We start from the raw sequence: 9317 nt of genomic DNA, 5'->3' as shown, positions 1-9317 counted from the left end.
CGCTTCAACATTGCATTGAAACTTCAGACGCACAAATCTCAAAAAGCAAGCTGCAAACAACAATGTATTTCATTATTCTGTTCTTGCTCACTTGTAATTAGCTTAAAATAAAAAGCTCACGTGCACTGGTTTTGTTTACGAAGAGATTTGTGCCCTCGAAATCGTGAGTAGGTGCCAAAGTCAGCCATTGTGGCGGCCATTTTGGGATTCTAACAAGTTTGTCCTTAAGTTCCCTCAAATTAATCGGAAACCTTCTGAAATGCCCTTATACGCCCTGGTACGCAATGAAACGCTTTGAGAACGCCTCTGAAACCACCATGAAACCTCCGTGAAATTGACCTGCGAGCCTCTCTGAAGCCCCCTTAAGCCTCCCTTAAACCTCCTGAAACGCCACGAAACGCCTTGAAACGCCTTTGAAACCCCTATTAAACCTCCGTCAAATTCACCTGCGACCCTCTGAAAAAACCTCTGAATAAACCTCCTGAAACTTCCTGAAAGGCTATGAAACGCATTGAAACACCTTGAAACACCTTGAAACGCCTCTGAAACCCCCATGAAACCTGAGAGTTTCTGAAGCCCCACAAAACCTCTCTAAAACCTCCTGAAACACCTTGAAACACCTGAAACACAAATGAAATCCATGTGAGACGCACCTGAGAGCCTCTGATGCCCCCTAAAATACCTCTGAAACCTCATGAAACGCCCTTGAAATCCATTTAGGTAATGAATTTCTTTAGGTAAAAATTGTATTCAGGCAGTCCCGACTCGTTACCTAAATGGAGATTCGGGTGTAGTGAGATTGAGGATATTTATCCACTGGATCGAGCACTGGATAGCAAATATATTGACCAACACTGTACTTCACGTGTGTATGATGTTCGCCTCATTTGCTAATTTAGTTGAATTGGCTAGAATGCTATATAGATTTGTCTGTGCTATTGAGGTAGGATGAATGCTGCTGACGGTGAATGGGATGATGTGTCTCTCCGGACGGGATTCACACGCGGTCCAGCAGATAGAACTCTTATTCTATCTCGATTCCCAACCCTCCTCACATTACGTCTGTTCGTCTGTCTGGCTGGCACCGATTATCATAAGAGCAACAGGTTCTAATAAATATTATTAGGCCAGTTAGTTTAGCCACTGCGCTGCGTGGGAACAAAACACCGAAGCTGAGCTGGGAGACGTAGTAGGATCATAATTGTTTGCGTACGACTTGGGGCACGCGTTCATGTTAGTTTCGTAATGTATATCGGAACGAACTGCCTTCTATTTGACTATTTGATGCATTTTAGTTCGAATGCAGGAAATGGAAGAAGGTGCCATTTTCCAAGCCAGGCACTGAACCCGAGCTGCATTCATTGCCAGAATATGGTAATTTAATGCACAGAATTTTTGATTTGGAGAAACTGGTTTTCCGGGCTGGGTTTTGTCATCATTTCTATCCTGATTTGCATAAAATGAGAAACGATTGGATGGAGAAGGTATGCAAAAAAGCGGCTTTGTTGTTGTTTACTGAGTGAGAATGTAAACTTCGCAGGAAAGAATATTTAAATGATATTGCTGGTACATATGGGAGGACTCGAAAGCTCGAAATATATAAAAAATGATAATTTGGATTAAAACCTATGATGCGTGCGGTCAGAATCTTCCTGCTTATAGATTTCTGAAATTGTCGATTCGGTTGAAAGTCGGGATTTTCAAGTCGCGAAAATCGTATCTCCCAAACCTGGTCCTCAACCCCGGATCAAGCGATGACAAAGACCGCCAGCTAAGAGTTGTGTACTTAGCTGGTAGTGCAGCCTGGGCACTGTTGTCCTTCTGGCTTCATCTAGATTGAGGAGGTACGTCTCGAGCGTCTGTTCACCAAGGAGGTGCGGCTCAAACAGCGTCTGTTCTGGCATGCAGAGGCTGAGTAAGAAATGCTCTTCCACCGGCAGCTATAACTAAGGTGGCAGCCCCAACACGATAGGGGACTTTAAGTCAACAACCTACTGTTTCCGAAACCCAAAAACCGTTACAGGAACCGAAAATGAAAGATTACGAATTGGCTCAATGGCAACGACTTTTAGTGCGAAACAACGGACAAGAATTGGAACTTGAAATGTTTTAACCCTAGCCCCGCAGGGTAAACTGGCACAACTAACCAATGAGGCATGCCGTGTGAAGCGCTTGACATCCTAGGACTGAGCGAAGCTGAACTTTGGAGAACACTGACTGTGAATTTCAACGCAAAGGTTGGTTCCGACAGGTTCCGACAACTCGGACTATGAGCACGTCATGGGATGCCATGGTCTCGGATAAACGAACGAAGTTTGCATGTGTCGACAATGACATGGTGATTGAGAAATCGCTCTTTCCTCATCAACCAGTGTACAAAGAGACATTGGTTTTCCGTGATGTCGTCACGGGAGTTTGGAGGGTATTTCTGTATAATTTTAAAAGCATAAAAATTTTATAACGTTTGGGCGAGCATTCTGGTTAGTTTTTGAATTATTACCATTTAAAATTTGCCCCTGAAAAAATCTGGAAAACTCAGGGTGAGCGGTATTTTTATCTTCTTAGAGTCGTAAGAAGGGTAAAGAAGGGAGATAAGGTAATAATATTTGTATTATATTTTTTATTATATTGCCTGTGATACTCTGGTAGTTTATTTGTCTATGGAAAAAGCATAATAGGGCACTGTTTGTTCCAGGACTCCTCCAGGGGTTTCTTGTGGATTCCTTCAGAATATTTTTCTGAAATTCCTAAAAGGTTCCATCTGATATTTCTCCAGGACCAGAAAGGACTTGCTGGAGTATTTCCTCAAAGAAATCCTCTTGGAACTTCATGAGGAATGCCACAACTGAAAACTGCAAGAAGAATTTCTCAAAAAAAAATCCTTTAATAAACTTTTGTTTATTAGAAACTTCTGAAAGAATTCCAGAATAAAGTTCTGGAGGAATTCCAAAAGGATCTGCAGTAATTTCGAATGAAACTCTTCGAGGAAACCAAAAAAAAAAAAAGAGTTGCTAGTAGAAACCTGGAAATTCCGGAAGCAGTTTTGAAAGAATTCCAGAAGAACTTCCCGGAAGAATCCTGGCAAGAGTTCCCAAAGGAATCTCGGAAGAAGTTTCCGAAGGCATCCACGAAGGATTTCCTGAAGAAAATCCAGAAGCAATTCCTGACAGTAGCCAGTAGTCGCTGAAAGAATCTCGGAAGGAGCACCTGGAAGAATACCGGAGAATTATTTTTGGATAAATTTAGAAAGGGGCTGTCCATTAATTACGTAAGGGAATTTTAGCGATTTTCTGACACTCCCTCCCCACCTTGTAAGATTTTTTGTATGAAATCCCAAAAAAATTGTATGGCGCGTAAGATTTCTCAACCCCCCCCCCCACACCCGAAAAAACTTCCATTGCTGCTTCTTGCTTCACTTCTGCCGATATGATTAGCGTAACACCACAGACAAACAGACGTAACACCTTGAACGATTTTCATTGAAATCCATCGCCCAGTTCACACTACCATCACCTGGTGGAAAAGTTGCACGAATCACTGTGTTGTGCAATATCGTCAACAGAAGGCGCTAGTGTGAAACGTCAAACTATAGACACTATAGATTCCATAGACTCGCGGAGGCGAAGACAACTGTAGCCAAACGAACTGTCAGTTCGTGTAGCCAAACGAGCATGACGTCACAATTTCAATAACGACAATGGATTGCGTGACGTCATATTCGCTCGGTACACTCTAAATTCATGGCAAAACACACTAAAATCGTATTGCTCAACCCTGTCTCCGCGAGTCTATGGAATCTATAGTGTCTATACGTCAAACGCATAGAAAAACGATGCGCGCGCCTCTGGTTGTGAAAGCCACAACTATGAAAATTTAAAATGATCGTTAAAAGCGTGGTCGATGGAAATTTCGCAAGTGTTACGTCTGGTCTGTGGTAACACTTTGCAATAATTTTCAGATTTCTTCGATTAACCCGCTATTTTTCTCAAAATTTTGAAGAAAAAAAAATCTACCATAATAAGAAAATGTTAACAAAACAACTCGAAACACAACGAAGTCACGCACAAAGTTTGAACATCTAGCTTTGTAGCAAGTGTTGGCAGCTGTTGTAAACAAAATCGAGTTGCCGAATCGACATGTGTAACTTCCGCTCATCTCTATTTTCGCAGATCAATCAAATGAAATTGTGCTATAACTCTCCTTAATTGTAACATTAACTCTTTATAAGGCCGAGAGAACCAGGCACGGAATCCACTTGTTCTTCATTGGAATATAAAGTACATGTGGTGTAATGAACAAAAACGTTTTAATTTTCAAAAAATTCGTTGCTCGACTAGACTGGTCTAATTTTTTACCTTTTTTCAACAAAGTTTAAAATGTTGTTATTTTGTGATGCGTTTATCAATCATGCTGATTTTTTGACAGGTTATTGCCCTAAATATTCATGAGTTACATGTGTGGATTTGAACTCGATTGGTTAATTATTTTCGACGATATGGCAATTTTAGTACATGCCCATTGATTATAGTACATTTTTTCAAAAGGCTGAGTTTCTAAAAGTAATGAAGCAATCAAGTTAAAATGTTGTCCACAAGTAAAAGAAACATAGGCCTTTCATTCCTCATCATTCGATTTTTAATTCGCTCACCACAGCAGAAGCTCGAGCTTATAAACCTTTATTTTGAGTACATAAAGGTTTATAAGCTCGAGCTTCTGCTGTGGTGAGCGAATTAAAAATCGAATGATGAGGAATGAAAGGCCTATGTTTGTTGAGAGTTTTTTGAGAGACATTTTGTTCTAAAAATAGCCCATTCATATTTGTTATGACTAAAAAAAATCATGGGTGTTCACAAAGGCCTAATGTGTCAATAAGTTAAAACAGAAGTTGTAAAAATTTTCAAAACGAACAGAAAAAAAAAGTGTATAAGGTGGCAATATAGTTGCCACTGCCTTATAAAGAGTTAAGCTAAACGGGTAGAAGTGCCATGTAGCTAATGTAATTCTTGATCAAATGCCTTAAAAATCTCATTTTCATTAATTTTGTTGCTTGGTCTCCTCTGATTTAACGCCGACCAAGTTATATATAAAATTATCGTTAAATCGCCCAATGCTAATCGTGCCGTGTTTGGACAAGCCACCACTAGATGGCGGTAGTGAGCAAACATCAAACACGAGCAAAAACGATGCCAGTGCCGTGACTGGTCCATTAGTGCCATTTACACTTATCAATAAGTTGATTCAACCAAGAGGTTCAATCTTTCCTTCAACTTCATCAAGAAACATAATTTGATGGAAATATTGCTAAATGTATCGCATGCATTTTTATTGAGGAAAACATGGATGATAATGTTGAATCTTGATGTAAATACTGACCAACCTGCAAAAGCGAGGATTGAGGCTGGTGATCATATCCTCAATATTTCCCCTCCGAAAGATTGATCCAACCACCGCTATCATCCAGTTTGACCAAACCATCAAGATCATCCAAGTCCGTCAAACTTTCCCCTTGAGTTGTTTTATTCGATCAATCCAGCAGGGTAAAAGAGTCAGCAGATTGAGCGATGACCATTCCATCAGTGAGGAAGAGATAGCAATTCACCAACATTCAGCGCGTGGTTTACGGCGTTCATGGTGGCCAGCTCAATTGAATTTTATGGAATGCTTTGGAAGCAAATTTTTAGAAATAAATAAAGTGTCACGTTTTTGCATTGTAAATAAAATAAATACTTGATCATTATAAAAGTGCAAATTTCGATATTTCACTTGCTTATTCAATTCCATTAATGATTATGAAAATATAATGTTTTGATAATTTTGGTTATTTACCACGTCATATTCGATTTTTTGTAAGCATTCATAAACTCTTATTTATTGAACCCAATCTCTCGGATAAGTATGATGAATTGGTAAATAGTGGATCTATTTACTAATTCATCATGCTATTTTTCCTAATTTCTTGAGAAGGTTGATGTTTTTTAATTTCTCAGAGAAAATAGGTAGAGAAGCGAATAGTGTGAAGCCAAAAATACCTTATCGAACCGTCAAACTGGTATCCTATCGAACAAAATCAACAAACCTTGACGATTGCCGCATAAGTAAAGATAAGTATTGCATTCGTTTCAAACATATTTTCACCAAAGTTTCCAAATATCATGGATGACAGTGCAAACAACATTGATTCCTTGAATTAATGAAAATTGTTCCATTTTGGAACATCAGTTTGATAATGTCTAGTTAATAAAACAACAGTATAAATAGTTTTCAAATGCGGTATGCGAGATAGGCACTACCTTCGATGGGTGGATTAATCTGCTTTGCTGCAGTTGCCAGCATCCGAGCGATGAAATCAAAACAGAAAAAGTGTTGCCGTTCTGGCGGCTGTTCACTCTTCGCTTCTCTACCTATTTTCTCTGTAATTTCTAACACAAGTTATGAACTTCTACCGGTGAACCAAAATACTTCATACAAAATGGAGCTTAAACAATAAGTATTAACAGTTAGGTTCGAACTTCAACATGTAAATTTGGAAATCACTCAAAGGGGCTTTTCCCTCTTACAAAATTTAAAGTTAAAAATAAATAAATAAATAAATAATAGTTAGGTTCGAACAAGTTTTGATTTTTGCTAATGTCATAGTAAATATGTAAAGCAGTAGAGGTTTGGAAAACAAAGGCTGATAATAGGTTATTGCCATATTGATTTGTTTGTTTCGGCTATAATTAAAAATGTTTGCTTTATCCGTTATTAACAGGTTTATCTATAGCTAGATTGATTACTGAACTATGATTAAATTATATGCCTTGAGAGTGACTTTGTGTATTATTGGCAGTGCTTCTCTCTTTGCCATTTTGTCGTCCAAATATCTTGAAACTTAGTTGTAAACAGTTTGATTGGCAAAGATGTGACGCCAACTTTCAGTTTATCAGACTTTAGATAACACCCCATGACGAAAAGAACAAAGCTGTCGAAAATATACTGAGTTTTCTAGCATTTTATACTAAAGGCACTAGAAAATCGCATATACGTTAGTGGAAATTAAAGATGTGATATAAAACATAATGAACCAATATTAAATATTAAACATTATTCCTAAATAATCTTATGAAAATTTACGATGCGCAACTTGTGCTTGAAAATGTTTATTTGGCAGCGCTTTCTTGTTTCCTTTATTCCACCATTCCATCAATTATTTCTTTCTCAAGGATTATTGATGAAATCACGAGGATCAAACCAAGTATCAATCCAATATCTTCGACATTACCCCTTTCCAGAGAGATAGATCAAGCCGAGGCTCGAGCAGGGAGAAAATCTCCCGGATTTTCAGTCCTACCAATCCCAAAGCCAATAATGCGGAAGATAATGTAAACAATGCATTTCTGTCACATTTTTATTTATGTTTTTTTAATGAATTTTCTATTCATATTAATTCTTCTTCTAACCATTTTTACATAATCAAACATTTTACATATTTTTTTATTACGAAAAGTTTTTGGACAGCCCATGGGATGGGACTCGAAACACCTTCAGTGCCGTCACAGACAAACAGACATACTAGTCAAACCACAATCATCGCACGATTTAACGGTCATTTTGAAAATAAAGTGTGGTTCGGACTGTGCTCGCATCTGTCATGGTGGCGTTGCTGTGCCTACATCACCTCTCAATTTTGAAGAGAAATGAACGCGAAGCCGATCAATGTTTACATAAAATGACTCAATCGTGAACCTTCATTTATGTTTTATGAATGGATGACGGCACGGGGGAATCATCACCTGCAAAATTGTTAAATCGAGGCGAGGGAAACAACACCTGCAAATGAATGCTTCGGATTGACCATTATAGAGGGTGCTAGTGAGATGCCAAACGATGTTTTTGAAGCAATTTTCTTCTAAGTAATATGTCTGTTTGTCTGTGGTGCCGTCTTGCTGAATTACCTTTATATTTCGACATTACACAAAATTACTACTGAAGGGTGTTATTTGTCAGAAGGGGGTATTTCTAATTTATAGGTAACGCAGCTAAGCATGTTACCACCATAATGTGCAAATTATTAATTAACTGGTGTTAGAGACCGCCAGTGCACCAGTAATTTTTGGCAAAGTTCGGTGGGACACGAACCGAGTTAGAAGATTACACAAAAAATGTTGTGAACTGTTTATTATCACTAATGCATTGTAATAGTTGGGTTCATTACATTTACCTCTGCATAAATTACTTTACATAAACTTTGCATGAATTTACTACATTACTTCTGCATTAATTTTTTTTTTTTGTTCGATGATTTATTACATCTGAATTCAGTTTTTTGTATAATATATTTCAATAGCTGTTTATTTAAATTTTAAAAAATACGGCAACACGGCAGAATGCTCTGCAATGATGATGCTCTCGTTCACGCGCTGCTGCATTGAAAGAATGATAGGTTGATCTGGAGGGGAAATGAATATTGAACCAATCAATTGATCCATGGAATAATTTGACCCATGGTTTGAACAATCTTCGAGAGGATTGATGTAAGATGTAACAATTTTGAAGGTGGGGAAATATTGTAGAGAAAATTGAAGAAAAATGCGCTATGGAGGGGAAATATTGCTGTGTGGTTGATCAAACGGAAGATAGGGGAAAAGTTGAATGATTGATGTCAATCTATTTTTGAACAATATTATACATTCAATGCATCCATAAAACGGCCAACCATTGATCAATATATGCACCGTGTGACTGGCGCTATTGACCAACTACAGAATATTTGAATCAACCTGTTAAAAGGTAATCGATGGGAAGCGAGTAGAGTGTGACGTCTGTTTCTCTGTGCTATCATGGTCAACCAACCTCATTTAACATGCAGTTCATCCTACTATTGATTCCACACACGAAAATGAATGAAAAATGTGTGTAGGTAAAAGTGTCGAAAAGAAGTACTTTTCGACACCTTTGTCTTAATAAAAAAAGTAGGCCGTTTTAGCGCTCTTATGCTCAGTGAAAAGTTGACGTTTTCACCTGTTTTCACAACGTAATGGCAAAAAAGACAATTACGGTTCTGCATCCATAACAGCTGATGGCTTTCTTTATTTTGCGAGCATCCCCACCGAGCACCGTTTGGACACATTAGGTGCCGCTGCAAAGAAACCCTTCATGCGAGTGTGTTTGTGATCACATCATGCGCCTCCCCACGGTGGTGGTCGGTCAGCCATCGACGAGCAGGGGTGTTATGTACTGCTATGTCACCGTTGGTTGTCATGTAGTAAATAACGGGACAGCACCACGTGGTGTTTAGTGATGGGACCGCTTATGTACTCAGCCCGACTAGACGATCG

General features: G+C 38.6%; 1 protein-coding gene across 1 annotated transcript in view; it reads right to left on the bottom strand.

The window, feature by feature from the left end:
* LOC109398420 (transcription factor grauzone) overlaps nucleotides 1-9317 on the bottom strand; it is a 166651-nt gene that overhangs the window by 98087 nt on the left and 59247 nt on the right. The window lies entirely within an intron of this gene.

Source organism: Aedes albopictus, chromosome 1 (assembly GCF_035046485.1).
Source record: "Aedes albopictus strain Foshan chromosome 1, AalbF5, whole genome shotgun sequence".
In the NCBI taxonomy this organism is placed as follows: Eukaryota; Metazoa; Arthropoda; class Insecta; order Diptera; family Culicidae; genus Aedes; species Aedes albopictus.
This window is presented reverse-complemented; position numbering and strand designations above follow the sequence as displayed.